The sequence below is a fragment of the Anser cygnoides genome, chromosome 3, assembly GCF_040182565.1.
Source record: "Anser cygnoides isolate HZ-2024a breed goose chromosome 3, Taihu_goose_T2T_genome, whole genome shotgun sequence".
NCBI classification, from domain to species: Eukaryota; Metazoa; Chordata; class Aves; order Anseriformes; family Anatidae; genus Anser; species Anser cygnoides.
The window spans coordinates 33441224-33464531 of NC_089875.1; the positions used below are offsets into that span (position 1 = coordinate 33441224).

The window sequence follows — 23308 nt, forward strand, 5'->3', positions numbered from 1 at the left end:
CAGCCAGCCAAGGGGCTTCTATAAATGTAATGCACAGAATTAAATGGCAGAAACCCAAACACTAACCAAACTGTATAATGACTGGGGGAGCCGTCTTGGCCATTTTGTTTAGCAATATGCTAGTCCTTTGAAGCTTAGGGGTCTCAGGTTGCTTCTCTGGAGCATGCTGCCTAACCCAGGTCTGCCCTAGAACACAAAGTGGTAGCAGGAAGGGAATCTGATAAGAAAGGGTGCCTGGTAATTATTTTTCAGAACAGAGGTAAAATACATCCTTCTAAACTGGTCATCCCTGGTGTAGTTTCTTCTACCATTCCCATTCATGTACTAACTAGCAACAGCTATCCAAACTCTTCTCATGAGGTTAAGCAGGGCTCCAATTTTCATCTGTTTGTTGATTTAACTTTGACACAAGGGAAGAACCTATCCTGGAAGAAAAACCATCATGTTAGATTACTGGGGCAATAAATCCTGTTCCTTGGCAATATACAAGGGTTGGGGAAGAGACTAAGTGGAGATCTGAATTCCCAGAAATCTATGCAATGCAGATTTGGTTAAGTCTCTATGTTCCAGGAATGAAGTCTTTGAGGTCAGGGCTCTTCTGGGCCTACTGCATTGGTATGAGACCCCCACCCTGTTACACGATGATTCATCAACATTTGAGATTTATTGAACCAGTCCCCAGAGAAGCTTGAAGAGATTGGGCCAGAAGTTAGGGACAAGTCTGGGCTCATTTTACTGACTAGCAGCTTGAACAAGTCACTTAATCCCCCTGTCCCTCAGTTCTCTTTCTTTAAAACAAAGGCCAAGATGAATTCTCAGGCCACTCCCCTGGTAAAAAGATGAGTCAAGATGACATGAAGTTTCCAAACAATACCAGTAGTTTATTAGCATTAGAGCAAGGAAAAGAACATTTTTAGATATGAAGACTCCTTCCAGAAGGCATGTGCAAGGAAAAGCACTGGCACACAGAAATTACTTTTTGATAGTTTCTAAGTATCTTCCTTGCTGACTCCAAATTCTTGTTGCCCCTTCTCTGATTAACTCTTGGAGCCTGGAAGATGCGCACACTTATCTGCCCACTCACACACACACACACACACACACAGAGGGGTTTTCTACAGTGTCAGCGTGGAAGAGGCTGTGAGGATCAGAGCCGTGCAGCAAAATGGAAAAAACTTGGGGATTTATATTTAAGAGCAGGAGGAGTGTGTGGGGAAAATCACTCAAGAATGTATTAGAGAGAACAATCCTGTGTTGACAGAGGGATGAACTAGGTGACCTAATAAAAACTGTTGTTACACATTTTTTCACTTCTGTCACATAATAGAGGACTTCAGTCTCCAGAGCTGTCAATCCAACACCTTTCACTGGCAGAAGTATTCACTGAGAAATAATCTTCGTGAAAGGAGAGAACCTCAGTTAACTGCTTGCCTGGGGCAGATAGAATGCAGCCAGGAGGCTTGTTTGGCAAGTAATTATAAATGTACTTTTGCTGCCCAGGTGCAGGAAGCACAGCTTAAGCTTTTATTCATTAACATCATTAAAATTTCCATTTCAGCTTTCGCTCTGGCACTGACAGTGCTTGCAAAATTGTGACCAGGTCAAGTCAAAATTGGCAGTGAGCCTGACACTGGGCACCATGAGTTCAATTGCTTGAAAGGGCCAAAAAAACACTGATAGAAATGTTAAATCACTCAGTGGTACCTCCCTGCACTTTAGATGACAGGAAGGGCAGCCTTAAAGACAGAAAGAAGCTGAGAAGAAGGCTCAAGAACACAGGAAATTCCATGTCTGATGTGGCCAGTTATCCAGTTGTTTCCCCTTTTGTCTTTGATACTGGTGAGCACCAGAAGCCATGAAAGAAGGCTCACAGGATCTCACATTGGGCACTTAAAAATTGTTGCTTCAGGAAATATGCTTCCTAGCACTCTCATTAGTGGTTGGCTTACATGCTGTAGCGTTGAAGCTTTTATATTCATCATTTGTATCTTAACTTCACCTATTGAAAATCTGGAAAATTTCAATATCCATGAGTATCTTCTTATTCAAATCCTTCCACACCCTGCACCTCAGAGATATCTTGTAGCAGAGATTTCCACAGGTGAATGAAGATGCCTGAGGAAAAGTATTCCCTTTGAAGGAATACTTTCCCTATCGCTCAGTTTAATGAGATGTGCCTTTGGTGCTGGAGTGTGAAAGACAAGGTAAATAGGAACATTGAATTTACTTTTCTACATAATTTATTCTAACTATTTTGAATGCCTATTCTATTCATATGATTTCTAAAATAAATACACCTGCCATTTAATTCTCTTCCTACATGGAAGTCATGCAATGCCTTGAAACAATTGTTTTGACTATTTCTGGACCCCTTTGATTTCTGCTATAATTTTATTTGAATACAGAACTGAACACAATGTTCCAGACATAATGTGCTTACCTACTGATCTTGCACCATTTTTAGTAAGAAATTCCACCCTAGCGCCTATGTGTGCACCAGCAAATGGAGAACACTGACCAGAGAAGCACAGTGCCACGAGAAATTAGAACGCAGCCTCGGAAGACATCAGATCATTCTCATGTCAAACCTGGCAACACATCTGGATGATCCAAATGAGTTCTTTGAATGTGTGTTTGTTAGCAAAAAACTTTACACTGTTATGTGGTTGATTCCTCGCGTTTCACCACCTTTGACAAGGAATATTTACTGTTTGCAAACGTTGCCACCTCCCTGACTACTCACTTTTGCCATATTATCTGCTAATGTACAGACCAATGCTGATCTTTCTAGAGGCTAGATGCATGCTGCTACTAATATTTTGCCATATTGGAAATGGAAAACTTGAATCTACATTATACATTTATTTTCTTCAGACCCTTAGCCTGTTTCCCTCTGACATGGCAGGATGTTCTCATTAATACAGTACCTGATTGTCTACCCTCTTCTTTGGTCCTGTTGAGAAAGTTTTGAAAATCCAAGTGGAAAGAGGCAGACAATTTTCATTTGTCCCATATCTGCTGACACACACAAAGAGTGCTAATAGATTGAGGTGGTTTTGCAAATGCCCTTCCAGAGTCCCTGTTATATCTGCAACTTTCAGATATGTTGTCATTCCAGTCCTGTTTTCATCCCAGGTGACCAACACACCCTGCTCTGCTCTCCCAAGCACTCATTTCAGAGGGCTGCTGCAATGTTTCCACCCCCTGATTCTCCTTAGAGCCAATATCAGCCAGGCTGCACACTTTCTGTAGCGTCTTAACAACTTCATTCTTCAATTCCTTCAGACCATCAGATGTACTGTGCGACTTCTGTCAAATTGCTTAACTGTTCTGTGTTGCTGTTTCCCCTCCTCCCCTTGTATAATAAGGTAATCGTAGTTATCTCCCTCACAGTGGGTTGGAGAAACTTAATTAATTCGTATTTGTAAAGTCCTTTGAGTCCTTCAGAAGGAAGTTGCTACAAAAGTGCAAAGTACTGTTATTCAAGAACTTTAACGGTACTCCTAAATATGTATATTTTAGAAAATTTCAGTCCACCTTTAAAAATGTGACTGAATTTAGTGTGAAATACTTCTGTGATCAGGCCTGTTACTAATGTATTCACATGATACTACATATAGGACAGAATTGCCTCTCTCTGGATGGATGCTCTAGACTAATTGTTTTATCCTATCTTTTCTGTGCAAACATCCCTTACATATTAATATGTTATAATGAAAGGATTATGATACCAAGCCAACTTTAACCTTTGGTTACCTTTTTTTTTTTTTAAACTTCCATGTAATCTCCCCCCTTTTTCTATTTTTTTTTAAATTTCATTTTAAATATCTTTCCTTTCCTCTTTTGTTCTTTCCTGCTTGTTGAGTAGAATATGTTGTTTACTCCTCCCAAATTTCCAATGACCAAAATTAGAATATAATTTTTGCCTTTTTTGATGCCCGTTTTCACAGCAGCATCCATGACAGCATCCCAGATCTGGGAACAAGCTCACCCTGCCACTGCACACACTGCCTTTTGGCAAATTACTCTAAAGCAAACAACCTCTCTTGCCCAGCATCTTCTCCTCACATTTTCTTTTTGTTCCTCTACTCTAAATTGCGTGTTCCAATAAGCCCTCCTTTGCATTTATGCATTGCCAGGCAGCTACCTTTTGACCCCAAAAATCTTTTTTTTTTTTTTTTTCCTGTTGTCATCTCTATCTCTCTGATAATTGCCATGACGATTTTTTTTCTGAGACATCTTCTTGCTCTGTGGTAGATATACTGATGGCCATCAGGTCAGATCCCTGAAAATGTATTGCTCATTAACCAGATGAATGGGACTGTTGCCATTCTCTGAACCTCAGACAGATGCCGAGTCAGGACAGATGATTTTCCATCCAGCTCCACCCATCTCTGGGGCTTCTTCCAGGAGCCATTTCTCAGACGATGACTTTTAAAATTGAAAAATCAGAGGCTCATTCGCTCTGAAGTCCACTCATTCTGCTTGGGCTGTCTCCCCAGCAAGACATCTGGCCATCGGTGGCATTTAAATATGTGTTTAACAGTGATTAACAAGCAATATCACTATTGCTTCACCATACAGCATTACCCAAGACCAGACCGGGCTGTAAGGAGCTCATTCCTCCCTTAATGCTTGCTCCAACCCTTGCTCCACCGTAACTCAGCAAGTTCACCTTCCTCCAGTGCTCTGCAGCAGCTTCCCAAGAGAACGTATTATTTAACATTGCTTCCTCTTGCTTGAGAGGGTTGGATGTATCCTCTGCAGGTCATCCTTCAAGGATTTACTGATGTCCTCAGAAGCTCTGAGTAGGCAGGCTGGGGACATGCCTGCAGAGGGGCCTTCAGCGGAACATGCTCCTGCTCACACCCAGCCAAGACACGTAGTCCCAGGGGACTGGCTAGCATTAGCTCAGCAGTTGCCTTTTATAGCTTTTTGTGGTAACTCAGTAATTGATGTCATCATCCAAGCTCCTCGAAGAGATATTTTCTGCTGCTTCTATCCATCCAGCGAGAGGGATAGATAGGAGCAGGAAAAGCCAGGTGTCTGCGGCACCAAGAGGCAATTTGTAAACTGTGGGTATTTTGTCTGTTTACTTGAAAGCACAAAATTTGTCACTTGTGTGAGTAATTTACTGCTAATTATGAGCTTACAATCTGCAGATAGGAAAATCAGAGCCAATGTGCGTTTTCAGAGGAAAAGGAAAATTACTCCAAGTACTATATAATTAAGCACTTAGCTGTGACTTGCTCCTGAGCCTTTCTAGAACATTGCTTTTCAACTCAAGCAAGTTTGCATACAATTGCATTAGTGTTTATGTGGGGAGGGGGGTAACATGCACTGTAAGGAATGAAAATCCAGAAGAAGAATAGCAGAAAGGAGGATAAAAACCAAGGTGCTAAACAGTTAAATTGTTTCCTAAAGCCCAGAAGAATGGTAGCTACTGGCCAAGACTTTGCAGTGCTTACATATCTTTGCTCTATGTGCTGGTCTTCCCCTTTCTCTGGCCCACACCATAACCTGCCTCTTCCCATTGTAAGCTCATGAAAACACTTTGCTAAACTCAGCCCCATATGTCATATGTAGTAAAGTGAACAGAAATAATAGAAAGGAAAACCTCACTTTCATTCCTGACTTAATGTAGCCAGGTCACCAGAGCTGCCTGGTCAGCGTGCTAAGTCCCTGTAGCATACAACAGTGCACCCAGCAGCTGTGAGCAAGGATTTGCTAAAGCACTACACTGTAGCTTCATTTTGTCTCTCCTTTACAAGGCAGTGAAAACCCAAAATATTTCTTTGGATTAAATCACACAGTTGCTGAGTTAATAGTGTAAAGGCACAGAAGTGGGAGCCAGTGAGGTAAGAGATGTTGTCAGCTGAGACTTGAAATGGGATGAAAAGTCAGTGAGGCGGGGAACCACAGGAAGGAAAATGTTAAATACTTAATTGAATTTGCATAAGTGATTTCTTAATGATAAACTAGGGATAGGTGAAGCAGAGAAATTAGAGATGGAAAAGACTTATTAGGTCATCTAGCCCATAAAGCAGCTCAGATAAAACAACAGTCTCCATCTCACCTACCTTTCCTCTCTCATTCTTTCTTGCTCTTCCTCCCATTTGCATGCACATATAAACTCCCTTGATTTCACTTGCATCTCAAACCCACAGCAAATATTTTCAGAAGTTTTTATTATTTTTAATTTTTCTTTGAATGAGGAGAATAGAATGCAAAATTAAATAGGCTCTGAGTGTTCTTTGCTTGTTACTGCTACAGACAAAACAGAAGTACCATGCATTTTCGTTCTTTTTACTGTCTGTCTCTTCTACTGCAAAACAGCCTTCTCCAGATGGGGACTGTGAGATGGCGATGGAGACTGAGCTAAGCCCTTGGTCTGCCTACTCAGATCTCTAGCTTGGCAGGCAGCTCAGTGCCAAGCAGAGCTTCTGTTTTCATTCCACAGGCATTTATCTACCTGGAAATGGGCAGGCACCCTGGAAAAAATCATTAGGCGCAGGCCTCTAACAGCCATAAAACAATCAGGATCAAGGCTTCCTGCTGAGTCAGTCACAGGAATGGTTTCTGGGCGCCCAAGCTCTGCTCTTATGCAGTCATCATCATACCAAGACCAGTATCCCATCCTCTTGCCAGCAGCTCCAGTGGCTCAGAGAAATCTGGTTAACTTCTGCAGCTGGTTTTATCTAGGAGCCTGTGGAAAGGGCTGTGCCAGTTCTCCTGGGCATCTGTTGTGAGTCAGAGTGTGTCTGGGAGGCTCTGGGACTGTGGAGAAGAACACATACGGTTGTATGCTTATCAGGTTCTACAGGGATTTTTTGTTTTGCACATGACAATAATCAGCCCCTGGATAAAGCTTCATCTGTCAGGTTTTAATGCAGAGTTATGAATGAATTAGGTAGTTCTTCTCCTTCCCACTCATCACAAGGGTGCTTTGGATCAATGCCAGCATCACTGGGGACAGGCTAGCACAATAAACTAATTTTTCATGAATAATGGTCTGAAATTGCTAATGAATCTGGTTCATCCACATTCGCTCCCCCAGTTTCTACCCACGCAGGATGAGCCAGGTGAGCTGGCAGGTCTACCTGTGAAAGTGGAAATTCTAAGCAGTTACTGCAGGAAAATGAGAAAGGTTACATTCATTGGAGAAGGTATAGAAGGTATTGGAGGAGCTGGTCTGAGATCAGAAACCCTCTGGGAGCCGGTATCCCCACCCAAAATTACTTCCATTTAGCACAGTGACTACTTGCAAGAGAAAGGCCACTGAAGGGGAACCATGGACCAGATTTATTCCAGTAACTTCAGACTGTAAGTGCATTTGTGAAAAGAACGATCTGCCCATTAGTGGCCTGAAAGAAAGGAGAAATTAATCAAATAAATGATTGAATATGAATTATTCTCCCAGTCCTTCAAATCTCCAAATGCAGTGCAAGTCCCTTCTAACCCAACCTCTTCATTGAATCTTCTCCCTTCTAAAAAGCTGTTGTATTATTTACCTAAATTATTCATATGCTGAAATAAACGTGTTGGCTATAGAGTTATCCCATCTCCCTTGCCTCTTGCTGAAAATATTATTTAACTTAAAGGTGGCAGTTATATAATTTAATCCTCGTCTTCCATTATTGATGAATTTTAACATGAAATATGTAGACATTTTCCCTATTCTGCCTTATGGACTGTTGGCCATAATTATGTCAAATAGAATTTTTTTCTCCTTTTTTGAAGAAGTATTTATTAGAAACTGTCCTCTGTGGTGCTGACAGAGGAAGTTTAAATTGAAAACTAATTTCTGCCTCCTTATTTTTAGCCTTCTTGTAGGCCATTTTCAAAAATGGACCTTTCTAGTGCCTTGCGGCCTGTTGACTTGAATGCCGTGGTGCTTTCTGGTGTGAAGGATCTCTGCCCCTGCAAGCAATTCTGATAAAATCAACAGATACAATAGAAAAGGTATGTTTGTCTAGACCCTGAGTTTCTGAGTTCTCTTATGAATTTTCTCACTGGGGACATGGTTATAGTTCTTGTTTTACATACCTGTAAATGGAGGCAGAACGTGGGGAAATGCCCATTCATAAGTGATGGCTTGTAACAGCTCTCATAGCTTCTCCTTACCAGCTCCCCCTCTGCTCATGAGACCATTCTCCCCTTCATGGCTGCCAGCTCCCCCAGCACATGGAGCTGCCCCTGACCCTTGTGGTTCCTGTGTGCTGGGGGCTCCGGAGCTGTCACTGTCTCTTCTGTTTTCTGGTGTGATTATTCTCACTCCCGTTTGCACACACAGATGGAGCTCAATGGATCCCTAATAGCATCCTTTACTTAATTAACATGCAATTAGCTTAATGAATATTTTAACCTCATTATGTAGTTACTCATCTTTATCTGTTGTGGGTAAGTCTAGTGCCCAGCTCTGGCCTGTTATAAAGACAAGCCAAATTAGTCTAGTCCTTCAATTATGTTCAAGGGGCCTGTTTATACAGCTCTTTCCACCTCCCTTTATTTGGTGCCTCTAGGATGGATGGGCTGAGATTTATGGAGGCAGAACAAGTTTTTTATCTTCATCTTCCACTGAAGGACTAGACATTTCCTTAATGAAGAGAGATAGGCAGGAGATGGTGATGTTAAATCCTTGTAGGTGGGTGGTTGGTGTATTCTGTTTAATTGGTCGGGTAAACCCTATTTCTCTATCCATGGGAGAGGACTTCAACAAAATCTTGGCAGATATATCCCCCAGCTGTGGGTCTTTCCCATTTTTAGCCTGCTGTATGATGTGGTGTCCTATGAAGGACAAACTTACTTCTCCTTCATGGTCTTCATGTTCATGATTTGCACCTCAGCAGAAGCAATATCTATACCTTGCAGAGATGGGATGGTGGTCCCTCAAGTCATTGACCAGCATGTGGAAAACCCTTCTGAGTAACGCATTTGAGACAGACAAGCAAACCACGGTCCTTTGGGTCAGAAAAGAGGGGAGATGGACTCTTGCCCGGCAGTACGGTAGTGGGAAGGGTATAAGGAAGGGTGTCTGCTTTCCCTCAAGTGACCTCGTTGGCAGATTTCACCCTCTTCAGCCAGGCAGATATTTTAGCAAAGCTTGGCAGGAGCCTGCCTTGATGTGAAGCTCCTGTTGTTTCCTTCTCCAAGCAATTAGTTTGTAAACACAGCTAGGGGAAGGGGAAGCAAGAGTGTGTGGGGGAAGCAAATTTGCTTGAGTCAAGAGTGACCTCTTGAGTTGACTGCAAAGCAAGATGAAAGAGAGACTTGTTCACCAGAAGAGTGGTGGGCTAATAGCGCATATCTTGGCTCTCTGGTTGGGACATGCCTGTGAGACATCTAACTCCCAGCATGCTTGGAAAATCAACCACATCTCTGTGATGAATTGTTTACTGTTGACATCTCAGCAACCCTCTCACTGCCTCTTCATTCTTGTTATAACCTGGGGAAGGCAGTCATGCTTCCTACCCATGTGCCCAGGGAAGCAAGCTGTTAAGAGCCATTCAGTCTCAATGTAAATCCACACAAACAAAGAGGAGCGGACTTCAAAGATCTTGACAAAAAGAAAATATCTCCAGTAAAATGCCATTGGAAAGTTAAGAAAGCAGTGAGCACTATTTCCTCCAGGCTATGCTTTTTGTTGTTTTGAGTCAGCAAGGTTAACCAGAGAAATAGAGCAGAAAGTTGAGATTATTGGGAACAGCTGCAGTTGCGTTTTCAAAGCCTTCCTGCATACTTCAAAGGAAAACAACAACCTTTATTTACACAATGCATACTCCTGCTTTCTCAAGCCAGAACTGGCCATGCAGTGAAGGAAAGAAGTGAAATACTGAGGGGTTGTTGAGCAAAAAGCAAGTGCAGAAATAAAAAGGGCTGACTCAAAAGCTACTCCCCCTCCTCCTCAAAGGCAAGGGTCCTGTCCAGCAGGGCTGCCACGTGTCTTTCAGGCTGTGCTTTGCTGGTGGGGCCCATCTCCCTGCCAGGCCAGGCCCAGAGCATTCAGTCAGCAATTTCCAGCTCTGACTTAGCACGTTGTGTTCAAATTCTCTCGGGGTGTCACTGTCTCCTGTCCTTACAGAGGAACAGCAGTGTTCAATGAGGTAATGAGCTGAGAAGATTTGTGGGTGTGCATATTGCAGCTGGGTCGGCCCATGCAATCCATGTAAAGAGCACTAAGTCTGTATTATTTGTCTTAATCTGGCACTCTTTCAGAAGCAGCTGTTACTGGGGCTGAATACTTTATTGACAGGACAAATACAGCTAGAGCAGCCATCCATCCCAAAGTCAAGTGGACAGACTCATAGCACTCAGTGCTGTGGCTGCTGAAGCCTAAGGATCAGAATTAACATTCATTAGTCCTCATCCTTTGGCTTGATAGAAGCAGCCCTGTGTCCCAAGGTAAGCTGTTGGTAGTTCAGTCCCCATGTCATCCTGTAGCTGCTGTGAATATTTCCCTGGGCTTCCTCAGCACTTGGGAGGGCCCTGTGCCCCTGCTCAAGGTGGAAAAAAAGCATCTTTCTAGACACAGAGGAGGCAACGGATAAGATCCAGAGGCTGCAGAACTAAACGACCATGATCTATGGTTATCATTGGTTTCTACACAGGGCTTCCCAAAAAGCTTCTACTAACATAGTGTAACTGATTCTATCTTAACCAAGGTAAACTGAAGTCACACCACCAACTCCAGTGGAGCTGAGCCACTCCAACCCTAGGCAAGTCATTTTGACTTGCCTTGACACAAAGCAAGACACACTATGACAGTCAGGAAAAGGACCCAACATGTTTCTGCTGCTGTGGACGGGGCTATATCCAACTGGCAGTGTTTGTGTATGTGCCAGGGGGAGCAAAAGACTCCTCTCCTCTAGGTCAAGAGGGTAAAGGTTTTCATTTTCCTTGGGAAGATCCCATGGTGTGAATTTTCTCATGATACTTGAGTGTCACGTGAGAGCCAGCTAGGTACTGGAACACTGTGCATGAAGTATGAATGTGAATCCAACCTAACAGACTACCTGTTCCTTTTTAAAGGATTTTGGGTTGTCTTTGTAGAAAGTTCACATGGGTTTCATATTCACGACCTCCTTTTACATCAGCTGGCAGGCTCAGAAGAGGCCAAAGGCTGGCATCCTCTCTGTTGGCCCTGGATAAGAAATAACGGCAGGGCACTCTGTGTGGGAAGCTGTTCTTCTCCTGCCCCCCCAGTTAAAAAGATGACTTTATTCACCAGGGTTGTCAATCCAAAACCTTTCAGCAGCAGGAATTCTGTTTAGAAAAAAACAATAGACCCGAAGTTGATAATCAGATGCAAATTATGTACCAGTATGCAGAAGCCAAAGATAAGATTTGCATAAAATGTTTGCATGACAGCAGCTAAGTAACCCTGTTTTGTTTTTTTAAATTATTTTTTTTCCCACAGAAAGTATCAAAGCACAGAGAGTGATAAATCCTCATCCAAACTGTCTCCCCTCCTCTAGCACAGCCCTCAGCCAGCAGGCCAGTGTTTGAGGGCAGACCAGTTCACCAGAGGGGTACCCCTTCCCCTCCCAGCTGCCAGGGCAGCAGCCTGCTGCAGGGAGCCTCAGGTCTCTTCTCCAGGAGGAGGAAGCATTAGCGATGAAGGTGGAATGGATTTGCTGCTTCGCTTCCTCATCAACACAGCTTGTCCACCAACTGCTCTGTGTGGATCTTAAAATAGTCTTTTGAGGATAGGAAACTGCTCATCAGCTTCAAACCAACAGCTACATCTTGCGTAAAAGAGAGCAACCCAGGGTGCCGTCGCTGTCTTTTGTGAGCAGCTGGTGGTTGGTGGGATACACTGGATATGTGTTTCCACCAATCTCAAGTTTAAAATGCTGTCTTCCTGCTTTCTCTGTCTATGGGGTTTTGGGGCCAGTGTTGGTCAGGGGCTGAGATGTCTCCAGAGCCAACAAAGACCATTCAGCAGTGCTAAAGGGTAACCTGGAGTTTTAAGTGGGTTTGCTAAATCCTGAATCTTTGAGACACATCTGCCCATCCTCGCGTTTGCAGGTGGAGCCTTTTTGGTGCAACACTCGGAAGATGCCAGTGGCACCTTTGGTTAGAGACTGCAGGGGCCCATCCTGTGTGATCTACAGGGTGCTCATCGGGGGCTGGCCGCGGCTCAGCTGCTTGGGAAGGACGGTGCTTGTAGGATGTCGGGGCTGCACGACTCGCTTCGAACCCTGAAGCAGCGTGACACAAATGAGAGAAGAGTGGGGTCCTCCAGAGACGCCTGTGCAACACACGTGAGCCTGACTCATCCCTGGCTGCCCAGGGGCCCTTCTGTCAGATGGGAAAGAGCTGAGCTGTGGCAGTTGCGGCAGCGGCTGCAACAGCAGCAGTGCCCTGTCCTCTTAATACACTGCCATCTGCTTCTCCCAGCTACAATCTATAGCTATTCCCCCCCCCTCCCTCAGCCAGTAGAAAAACATGCCCTGGTTTTCATCTTCTGTGCAGTGTTTTATTTCTGCTGGTTCTGGGCTGATCTCAGCTGCAGTTCACTAGGAGAACTGCGGAGCAGTCCCACCTTGCTCCAGCTCCAGCTCCGTGTATTAGCTGTTTTCTTCGAGCAGTCATTGATATGTGTGGATGTGGCCTCTCTCTCTTTTTCTCTGTCTTTCTCTCTCTTTCCCCCTGGATGTGTGTATGTACGTGAACCAGGGCAAGAAACAAAAAAGCTGATTCTTGGAACAGATTAGTTTGCATTACACAGCTGACAGGCTTTCTTGGAGAAGGCAAGATACTGGGAATTCAGCATTTCCCCTTCATCAGTGATTGATTGTCTTTGAGCCTTGGGGGGATTAGAATTCTGCATTTTGAGTCGCTCTTGGCAAGTTCAAAAGTAACAGAAATGCACCTGTGACATGAAATCAGGCCTAAGAAAACTTATTGTTTCCTTCCTGGCTTCATAAATGTGCCTTTTTCGTCTCTGTTGTTGGCTCCTTTATCTAAGCCATACAAGGGTTGTAGCCTTTTTCATCCCAAAGCATTTGATAAACTACTTTAAAAGAGGTAAATGCAGTGTTTGCCCAGGCTGGACAGATGAACACAGATTAAATCCTGCACTCACGTGCCCAAGACTACAAACTTCCCATTAAATGTTGCCGTGTCTTCCAACAGCTCTGTTGACAATGTTTCTGTATTCTTTGTGGCATGCAAAATATTTTTAGATCAGCATTAACCTCTCCGTGCTTATGTGGGTGGATGCATATGTGTGTGTATATTATTACCCTTAGTACTAACAATTGCAAAATGTACCTGCTTGATTCAGTTAAAAAAAAAAAAAAAAAACAAAACAGAAATTATCGAATATTGGTATGCTCCACGCTGAACATTGTATACCTATGAGGAATGAGGAATTCCAGCCATGACAAATGTGTAATCTTTTCATTCATGATGTTTTAAATATATTTGAAAATGTAAAAATAAGGTTACAATCTGTGTCTCTGTTAAAGGCCCATTATGGCTCCTTTACAATTTTGTCTTGTGAAACATGTTTAGCTTGAAAAAGACCAGCCTGACTCTGAAAACAAGGGAGTGTGGCTGTGAACCATCTGAAGGAGAGCTTATCAAATGCTTTTGGAGCAGTAGTTTATTAAAGATTTAACCCCTTTGACATTTCCCTTTTCGTGTACTGTTTGTTCTGATCCCTCTAGCTCACAAATATACTGTTTATTGTCCTTCAGATTTTCCATATCATTAATTCTGGCTGGAGGCTCCAGCAACAGCTGTATTTGAAGAAACTGGATTATAATTGAGAGAAATTTATTAATGATTTTGTTGATGCCCTCTGCCTTTCGTATTGATTCCACTGGAAAGCATCAGCTTGATCGTATTGCCACGGAGCACGAACAGGGGACATGCACATGAATGTCGTGATCCCCTGCAGTCCAGGTGTGGAAGCCAAGGGCGCAGGAGCGGTTCTCTCTCGGTTTGGGGTAAGCCAACCTCAGTCCCAACACCCCTCATTCCCGGCTGGCACCGTGAGTATGCATCGTGTGCCCTGGTTATGGTTTACAGGGCAGAATTTGTTTTATACAAGATAACCCAATTATCTGCATCCTTTAATTTAAGTGTGAGGCTGCGTTTGCAGCTCCAAGATAATGATTTCAGGCTTGGCTTTGCAGGCACGAGCTTCTGTAACTCATTACAGACAGGGCTGGTTTTGGGCAACAGGCAAAGCTGCTGGCTGCCAAAGGTGGTGGCCTGCCAGGGGCAGCCAGCAGCCCCTTGCCCGTGCTAGAAGGGATGGGGACGGCTGCTGCAGCAGCAGGAGCAGGCTGCCCGCCCAGCCTTTGCCCCCAGAGTTGTGCGGTATCAAGATGGGGGTAGAAAAAGAGAAACACGTCACGGGAGGTACCCACCCTGCCGCTACCACACAGCTGAATTTTGCCTGCCCAGGGATGAAGAGAAAATCCTTGGGCTACAAAATTAAATTCTGCCTACCCTGCTGATAAGCCTTGAGCCAACTCTGATTATAGAGGTATCTTCACCTCCTTCTATTTGACTACAAAGAGAGGCTTATTGAAAGGTTGATTTTGATCCCTGTTAAGAAGAAAATATAGGAGAAAGACAATAAAACTCCTCTTGCTTTCAAGATTATAGATTTAAGTCTCACTGACAATACAATATTTTCAGAAAGTGTGAAGTTACTTGAGGAGGAATATTTTAAATCTAAAATCATTTACATTACCTCCATTTCAATATGTTTGCAGCACCTGTCACTTTTTTTGTGACCCTCTCTGAGTCCAACATAAACACATTATCCTGCAAAGTCTTAAATAAAGGTAGGTTAGACACCGCTTTTGCAATAGGCAATTTACCAAATCAGGGATGATAAATGTAGAACTGTGGTTTGAAAATGAAATGTTATTCTCCACCAAGACAAGCAAGGAGGAAAAAAAAATGTACTAATATGATAAATTTCTATTGGTAATTTCTTGATCGGCCAATGCTCATTTTCCAAAGAGACAGGCATCTCTTGTTTTCACTAAAATATTCTTTCTCGAGCATCTTTCATCAAAATGTCTGCTGTTTGTGGGGGCTCAGAGGTCCTTTTTCCAGACGTGATGACTGTGGAAGTGGATTTAATATGAGAGCTCACGCAAGCTGTTTGGAGCAGGGTAAGCTCACTTCCAGGTTGTCCGAGGTGGTCAGACTGCACGGTGTCCCCAAGGCCAGCTGCAGCCAGGGGATCTGGGCTGGCTTTTCCTCCCACACCTTCCCATCAGCCCCTCCAGCCCTTCCTGTTCCCTGCAAGGGCAGGATATGTTGGGGAAGTCTGACGGGTTGGGATGGAGAGAAATAAGAGCAGAAAAGGGGGCAGAACGGCCAGGGTCCCGAGGGTACCACCAGATCTGATGGTCCCTGCCCAACCCTGGGACTCCCTAGCCCTGCCCCTGGCCCAGGACCCCATTTCAGCCCCCGGAACCATCATTCCTTGCCCCTGTGATGACCCAGCAATGCCAGCCTACAACCTGTCTGTCCCCAAGTTTCATTTTTTTGCTTTCCCCCAGCATCCTTCCCACAGCCCTCGTTTCTCCTACCACGCTTCAAGCTGCCCCAGCATCCCTATTTTATCCCCCCTTGGGCCATTTCTCGCACCCTCCTTTTTCTGCCTGCCCTCATTAATTCCTAAGTCAATCCTGCCCCAGCTTTCCCCTGCCTTCTCCCTCTCTCCTGGATCTTGCTGGTTTCCCCAGTCCCTGCTGAAGCTGGGTGGACAGGCAGCTCCTCTGTCCTGACACCCACCGCCGCATGCCAGGAAACCTCCCGGCCATTCAGGTGCTGCAGTTTGCCTGCAAATGCGAGAGCTACTAAACAGCTGTAAATCCAATCCCAAATGTGTATTGTTCCTTCAGAATACAGGTTTGTGCATCCTGATGAAATATGGCATTACTCTGTATGAAATACAAATGAATGGTTTATTATCGGCTTCTTAGAAATCAGGACTGGAGGTTACTCCTCACAATGTGCTCTGATTAGAACAGGTCGGACCAGCAGTGTCTCCTTCTGTCTCTGTAACCTGTGAATGATTTGATCCATATAAAAATTATGCTATTTTCCACTAATTTCCCTGCTTGACTTTGCTGATAGGGAAGTCTGCTGCTGTTACTCAAATACCTCACCTAGTTTTCCTAGGGAAGTTTGGATGCTGCAGCTTGTCTGGCCATGGCAATGGCTTCATCTTTCGCTGGAGTACAGCCTTCTGGGGAGCTGCATGGAGAAACTTCTTTGGAAACCCACAGGGTGAGTGTGCAATGCTCGAGACAAGAGGGAAGTGCAGGAAAATACCTCAGCGTCTGGTGAGCCCCCAGTGGGAGGCTGCAACAGCTGCATTGCATTTCCAAGCTTTTAAAAGAGTGCCTCCTGTACAATAAATAAACCAAACCATCTCTCGACTCCTGTGGCCCTGTATTCGTCTTTACCTTAGGTTGACACTGTGATATTCCTCCCACTGTCTCAGTCCTTTGTGAAGGGCTGAGGAATGGTGTGTGGTTGAGCTCCCCTCATCCTCACGGCTCATTGCGAGGTCCCCAGCCAGGGACACGTGCCCAGCATGGCACTGAAAGTGGTAATGGCCACGGCCATCAGCATCTCTGGCTCTAGCATCAGGCTAGTGTGATTAGCTCTTTTTCTCTTTCTTCTAGGGACTAAATGTAACTGAGAAATCAATCAAACTCCAACCTCCTCCAGGCGATAAAGGGTGGAGGAGGTGGAGGTTCCCTGCAGGTTGCAAGATCCGTTGTTACTTCTCTGGTCTGGAAGACAGGGAGAGGAGAAATGTTTTTGCTCTGTATTCCCACTAACTTTCTTGGCATGATGAGCTCTCCAGCTAATAAGCACGTAATTATACATAGGAATACACAGTTCAGTGGCAATACTGTCTGTCTGGAGCCACACTGAGGAATGAGAGAAGAAAGTACTCCCTCCCAGCTCTGCCCATGCCTCTGCCTTGCTCCTGGCAGGGGCAGGTAAACCCTGTGCTGGCAAACTCTGCCTATCTGCTTCAGCACATCCACCCTGTGTCCCCGGGCAGTGCCAGCCCCAGCTTGGCTAAAATGATTAGGGGCAGCTCAGATGAAAAAGAAGTGGTTGGTGCTTCTATAATTTCCTCCCACTAGGGTTTTTCTGTTAATTTCTAGTATGAGCTGTTTCACGTTACACGGCTGTACAGTAATGGTGCTTCTAACTCTGGTTTGCCAGAGAACTGTGTTATAAATAGTCATGATAAATCGAAACAGTCTTTCACCATGAGTTTTCTAAAATGGAACAGTCTATCAGGTTACGGAGGAAAGACAAGGACACCACTGTGCCTTAAGGATGTAAGTGTATTTAAGCATTGAGGCACCAGGGAGTTGTGGTTCAGACCCACCAAAGGTAAGGAGTGAGCAGCAACCTTTGGGGAGGGGGTGTATGTGTATAAAGCATCCTTTCAGCAGGCACAGTTCCAAATGCTTTTGCTTCTTTACACAGTTCTTTTGCATCCTCTGAATTTTCACAAAGAATTGATTAAGGTATTTTGACTTGAACAGGTGGTTTGTGAAAATGTAGCTGTAGTGCATCACTGGACAGGAGGGAAAAGGACGTGTGTGTGTGGATGTACATACAGGTTCACACAAGGACAACAATCGCTGGATCCTCCAGTCAAGAGTGTTCAGCAGTGGCCAAGAACATCTGAAGATGAAAAGCCGTGAGTAACTTGAGGGGGTAACTCATGGTCCATGTAGAGCATCCAGCAAGGAATATACCTGTGCAAAGTCTGACCCCCTAGGCTTTTGGATGGTGGCAGTGCACATTGGCTCCTGACACCTTTGGGTTTCAAGTGTTTTTTGTTGTCATGTTACAGAGAGCTGCAGCACTGATGAACATGGCTCCTCAGAAAGCAAAAGGGATGCTTCAGGCAATGAATGGCATGCTCTTTTCTGCAGTCTGCCTGGCACATTGCCGAATCTTTCTGTAACCGTCTTTACCACCTTGTTGTGGTCTGGGATCAGTAATGAGGGGGGATTCTAGTGGAAAAATACTTTTTTTCCCTGCAGCTTTCTTTTTTCATCCAAAATACAGATGCTTACCTTCTTAAAGTGAAGGCATCTCTGCCTGGAGACAAAAAGGGACTGAGGAACTCCTCGTGTGCAATTTTAAGTGAATGCATTGCTAATAGTTCAGCTTCCCTTGCAAAGATTCCCCAGACAAGGGTGGTCATGGGGCAGTTGAAGTGAGGAGGTACCAGCTGGGGAGTTTTCTCACCAGTCAGCGGTCTCAGAGCCTGTGAGACCACAGCCTAACCTGAGAGATCCCATAAAAGAGCCTCTGCAGGATGGCCTCCTCCTCGTGTCAGGGTATGGGAGACGTAACGTGCTACCTGTGGCCAGGGGCTGTCTCCACCAAGGCTGTGATGGCAAGACCCCATCTGAGGTTGTCCCGTGCATGTTTTACATCAGCTCCTGACAATCCGCTCCATGCTGTGACTTGTGTTTGAAACATCTCACAGGAAAAGTAGCACAGCCCTTTGGGAGAGCTGCTCGAGCAACAAGGCTCTGGCTGAAGGCATCTTGAGGAGCAGCTCCTGCACCCTCCCCAGCACCCCGCTCTCCACCGCGGGCTACAGATCACACATTTCAGATCATCTGCCTGACGCTAAAAAGACCAGCGATCGATGCACCCTTTGCTGACAGTGGCAGACAGCACCAACAGGGGAGGATCATACCCAGCCTTTTGTATCTGCTCTCAGTGAAAAAACATCCCTTACCTGTGCCCTCTGGGAGACATGCTAGAAGATGGGGGCTGAGGCAATGAAAGCAAGTGGAAGAAAGGAGAACAAGTTTCTTTGACCAGCACCAGCTTGACATTTTTCTAACTCACTTTTTACAGATGAAAGGGAGGGTGGTAAAGAAGAAGAAAGCATGAATGCAGGAGGAGAAGGAGGCAGAGGAAAAAAAAGATCAAAGAAAAGGTGAAACAGGCAAAAGATGCTTCCAGTGGTGCTGAGACACTTGTCTGCACCCCTACACCAGCTCCTATCTGTCCTAAAGCACAAGAGCAAAAAAAACCAGCAGGATTTCTGGCAAACTAGATATATAGTCTAAAAAGCGTAAAGATTGGTAGAAAATGTTGAGTTAAAGCCTGTGGTTTTAGTGCACAAGAAGTGGGATGGTGTGCGAGTGTGTCAGCACTTGAGCTGAGGAAAGAAAAGTGGCCACACATAGAGATCACAGAGGAAGGGATTGCAACGGGTCTCAGATAAGCCTGAACCAGGAAATAGAAATTTCTCAAAGTGTAACTGGGGAAAGGCAGGAAAAGCAAAACCCAGTGCAGTGTCAGCCAGGTGCCAGAACTCCCAGCATGGCCCAGGGACTGGCTGCATCACGCAAGCACAGGGAGGAAGGGTGGTGAAGCCGGGGCAGGGTGAGTACCCGGGGTGAGGAATAGAGGTGGGTTCCCTCTTCATCACTCCTTTCAGTGCCCAACACACTCGGTGATGGGGAGAGTTAATCAAAAAAAAAGCAGAGAATACACAAGAGGCTGAGAGGTACTATGTAAAATGCATCTGGGAAGAAAGCAAACACAGCATAGGTATATTCCCTGGGGTGGAATACACCAGAGAACTGAGGACAGCAAAGCAGAGCCCTTGGGATTTATAGCCCTACCTTGGCATGCTTTGTATGGGGAGCAGGAGATACCCGGGAGGATCCACAGCAGAAGCAGCACCAGCCTTGTGTTAAGGATGGCAGCAAGCACCGCTCCAGGCTAGGGAGATTTTTTTCCCCAAAGAGATGCTCATTCCAGCACTTCAGAATCACAAACTAACATTTTTATGCTTTTATTTTTTAAATTTTTTTATAGTTCTCCTATGAAGATCAATTAAACAGAGAGAAAACAGACAGTGGACAGATTTCATCCTGTCATTGTAGCTTAGCCCTTGCTTCCCCATCTTCCAGCAGTTCTCGCTTTGCAGAGCACTTGGTGCTGTTTCCCTAACGTGTTTATAGCAGCCCTACAGGGCTCCCTCTCCCCACACAGACACCACACACGCTGGCTCTCCCTTGCCCATCCCAATTCCCTCTGCTTGTCTCCTGTGTGCCTTATCTCATCACCTCGGGTCAGACCCTTGCCCCAGGCCTGTGCTGCGCTGTGTCACTGCCTCCCCAGCTCAGCAGGGCACAGCAGCACCGCAGGAGCACCCCTGTGCTCCCAGCTCCTTGATGCAGCCCTGTGCTGCAGTTATAATTCCCTGGGTTTCCCATCCTTGCTGCAGTGCTACAGAGTCCTCTGGCTTTCCCCTTCCAAGCTCTCTTGCAGCACTCGAAGTCACCCATTGTCTTTAAGGTGCCCCATTTTTTTTTTCCTTTCCCCTTCCCACTTCCTATTTCTACTCCCTTTTAGGAGGCAATAGCAAGGGAAATGCCACAGGAAAGCTTCCAGCTGGGCTGCCCTCACTTCCATGTGTGTGCGTGGGGAGGGAGGAAGGAAGAGATCAAACTTGGAGGCATTCGTGGCTGTTGTGCTGCGAAGAAAATGAGCAAGAAAGAGGTGACTGAAATGTCAGGCCACATGCTCAAGAGATCACCGGGAACCACAGATAGTTGCATCATCTCCGAGAAGAAATAAATGACAGCCTGCACCAGATTATAGCATGAAAACATTGACACAAAGAGAATTAATGTCCTTGTAACTGGACCTTGGCCTCACACACTTCTTCAATCGTCTCTTGCCTGGTGACATTGTGCCGGGTATGATTTGCTCTCTTTGAACACCACATCCGTCCCGGAGACTGTCTACCTCAACGTAGCTGTGAAATATAGGTGATGTAGTGCGTATAAATATTGCAGGGAGACAGGACTCATTTGACAATTCGGGGCTTGAGAAGGGACTGGAGACGCCGACTCCCAGCTGGAAGGATGGGGCAAATCTGTTCTGCAGAAACGGCCTGTGGGGAAGGAAGGCACCCCTTAGCCGCTCCTTTTGACAAGTAGAATCACCGCAGGGCGCGGGTTCTTTATGACAACTGGATTGCTTACAAGTGTGTCGGGAAGGCTGGCCCACTGTTGTGCTTGGAAACTCTATTGTTCTGACTGTTATGATTTATTAGGACTCAACAAATAATTATTAATTACCTTATTTAGCAAATGCAATGGTGTACTGAGGTTTTGGCAGTATCTTTTTTTTTTTTCTTTTTTTTTTTTTCACTCAGAGTATCCATTGACAGGTGACAGCTTTTTCTAATTATTTATTATCCAGTTATTTTCCTTTCAGTTCAATGGACCATTCACACTCTCTATTTATGGGCTTTTTTTTTTCCTTTTTGTATTTTTTTAAACTATTCCTTAATTGGATGAGTTCAAAGCTACTTTTGGCACAAATACTATTATTTGCTAAGAGAAAGCTGGGTTGTTTCACATACTTTGGCAGTTTACTTTGAAATTCATTTTTCATGAGCATTTGTGCCAAGGAAACATGAGCATGTGCATTGAAAGTTAGCATAAAAAAAGGGGTGTGAAGCATACATTTCTGGGATTTTTTTTTTGAAGACTCATTATCCATATCTGTAATTCAGAGTCATTCAAACTCCAAGGCATTATTTCATAATCAAATGAGAATCCCCGAAAAAAAAAAATACGAGAAAGGCTATGAAGCGCCCCCAAAATATCCTTATCTTAAAATGAAGAGTGGAAAAAACGAGACTCATGTCTCACTGTTTTTTTTATCACCACTCAGCTTCCTGGATCTGCAAACATCTCCTTGCCTTGTTTCCTTGCGCTGCTGCCAGCCTGCTTTGTGCAGATGGGGACGGTTTTACTTTCCCTGCCCAGTGTCAGCTCCTGCTTCTCCCCATGCCCTGGCAAAGGGGCTGCTCCTCCTGTCCTCCCGGTGCCGCCCTCCACTCTCCTTCTGCCTGCAGACCCTACAGCCGTGTTGCCAGCACCCACCGTGGGAAGGATCACATCCTTCTCAATGAAGGGCTTACTGAATTAAAAATAGTAATAATAATTATAAACTTGCTCACACCAGACGCCTTTGTAAGGTCTTTCCCCGTGCCATCATCTTTGGGAAGGACACCTCGGAGCGTGAAGCCCACGGTTTCTTGGCAAGCGTTGCCTTAGATTGGCTGGGGAGGAGGGGAAAAAAAAAAAAAGAAAAAAGAAAAAAAAAAAAGGCAGTTTCAGACTCGCGGCATCCTTACAAGGGAGGAGATAGGGTCCGGCAGGGTCCAGAGGAAGGGGAATTCCCCTGCCCTGCCTGGGAGATGCTGGTCAGGGGGGTGATGCTGCCCTGTCCCTATCGCTGCCTTCCCTCTGCTGCCTTTCGGTACCGCTTTTCTCTGCCGCCGAGCACCGTTTACAACAGGAATAACTGCTTCGTAATTAGCGGCTGTATCTATTAATTGCTTGTTTGTTAGAGCATGACTTAGCAGCCAGCCGCTCTCTGGGCCGTATCTCTCAATTACTGTTATTTTTTATTATTATTTTTTTCTTTAATTACATTTTTATCCAGGTAGCGACGCGCTCCCGTGGCGAACCGCCGCCCGCCGGGGGACGCTTTCTTCGGGTGCCGGTGGGGGGGGGGGGGGGGGACACCGCCGAGCCCCCACCCCAGCAGGCACAAGGCAGCCCCCGCAGCCCTCCTACAGGGGGGCACAAACTTCTCGGCAAACCTTGCCCCCCCCCCCGAAAATCCAAGCATGGAGGAGCCCCCCCGTCCCCGTCCCCGCCGCCCCCGAGCCCCGCTCCCCAGCACCGGGCTTTTCTCAGCGCGCATCCCTTCCCGGGAGAAGCCGACCTTGCCGGGAGCATCCTGAGGACGGAGGGACCCGGGGCTGGCGGCTGATTTCTCCGCCCGGAGCGAGCCCCTTTCCTCCCCAGCCCTGCGGTGTCGCCTCTAATTGGGCCGGGGCTCGGGGAGGCTCGGGGAATTGGGCAGGAGGCAGGGCTCTGCCGGAGCACGGCTGCTTTAATTGGCTCGGATTCTTTTTATTTATTTATTTTTATTATTTTTTTTATTTTTTTTTAAAACCGAAGGGGAATGGAATGGTGAAGAGGGGAGGGGAAAAAAAAAAAAAAAAAAAACTGGAAAGCCAAAGGGGGAGGAAAACGCGGCGTGCTGGGCAGAGCTGGCAGGCAGGGCTGAGGCGAGCCCGGGGCTCGGTGCCCCCGGACGCCCCGTCGGGGGGGCAGCGGAGCGGAGCCCCCCGGGGCCGCCAGGGGAGCGGGGACGCCGCCGGCAACTTCGTGCTGGGGATCGTCGCCTTTCGGGGCGAGCACCCGGCCGGGAGTAAGCCAACTTCTTGCAG

General features: G+C 45.7%; 1 long non-coding RNA gene across 1 annotated transcript; it reads right to left on the reverse strand.

Annotated features, from left to right (window-relative positions):
• Window positions 1-19604: 19604 nt before the first annotated feature.
• Window positions 19605-23042, reverse strand: LOC125184890 (uncharacterized). Its single transcript, XR_007169500.2, has 3 exons — window positions 22798-23042; window positions 22025-22126; window positions 19605-20947 (listed from the first exon to the last, which is right to left on the reverse strand). It is a non-coding gene; the product is annotated as an uncharacterized lncRNA (long non-coding RNA).
• Between the last annotated feature and the right edge of the window lie 266 nt (window positions 23043-23308).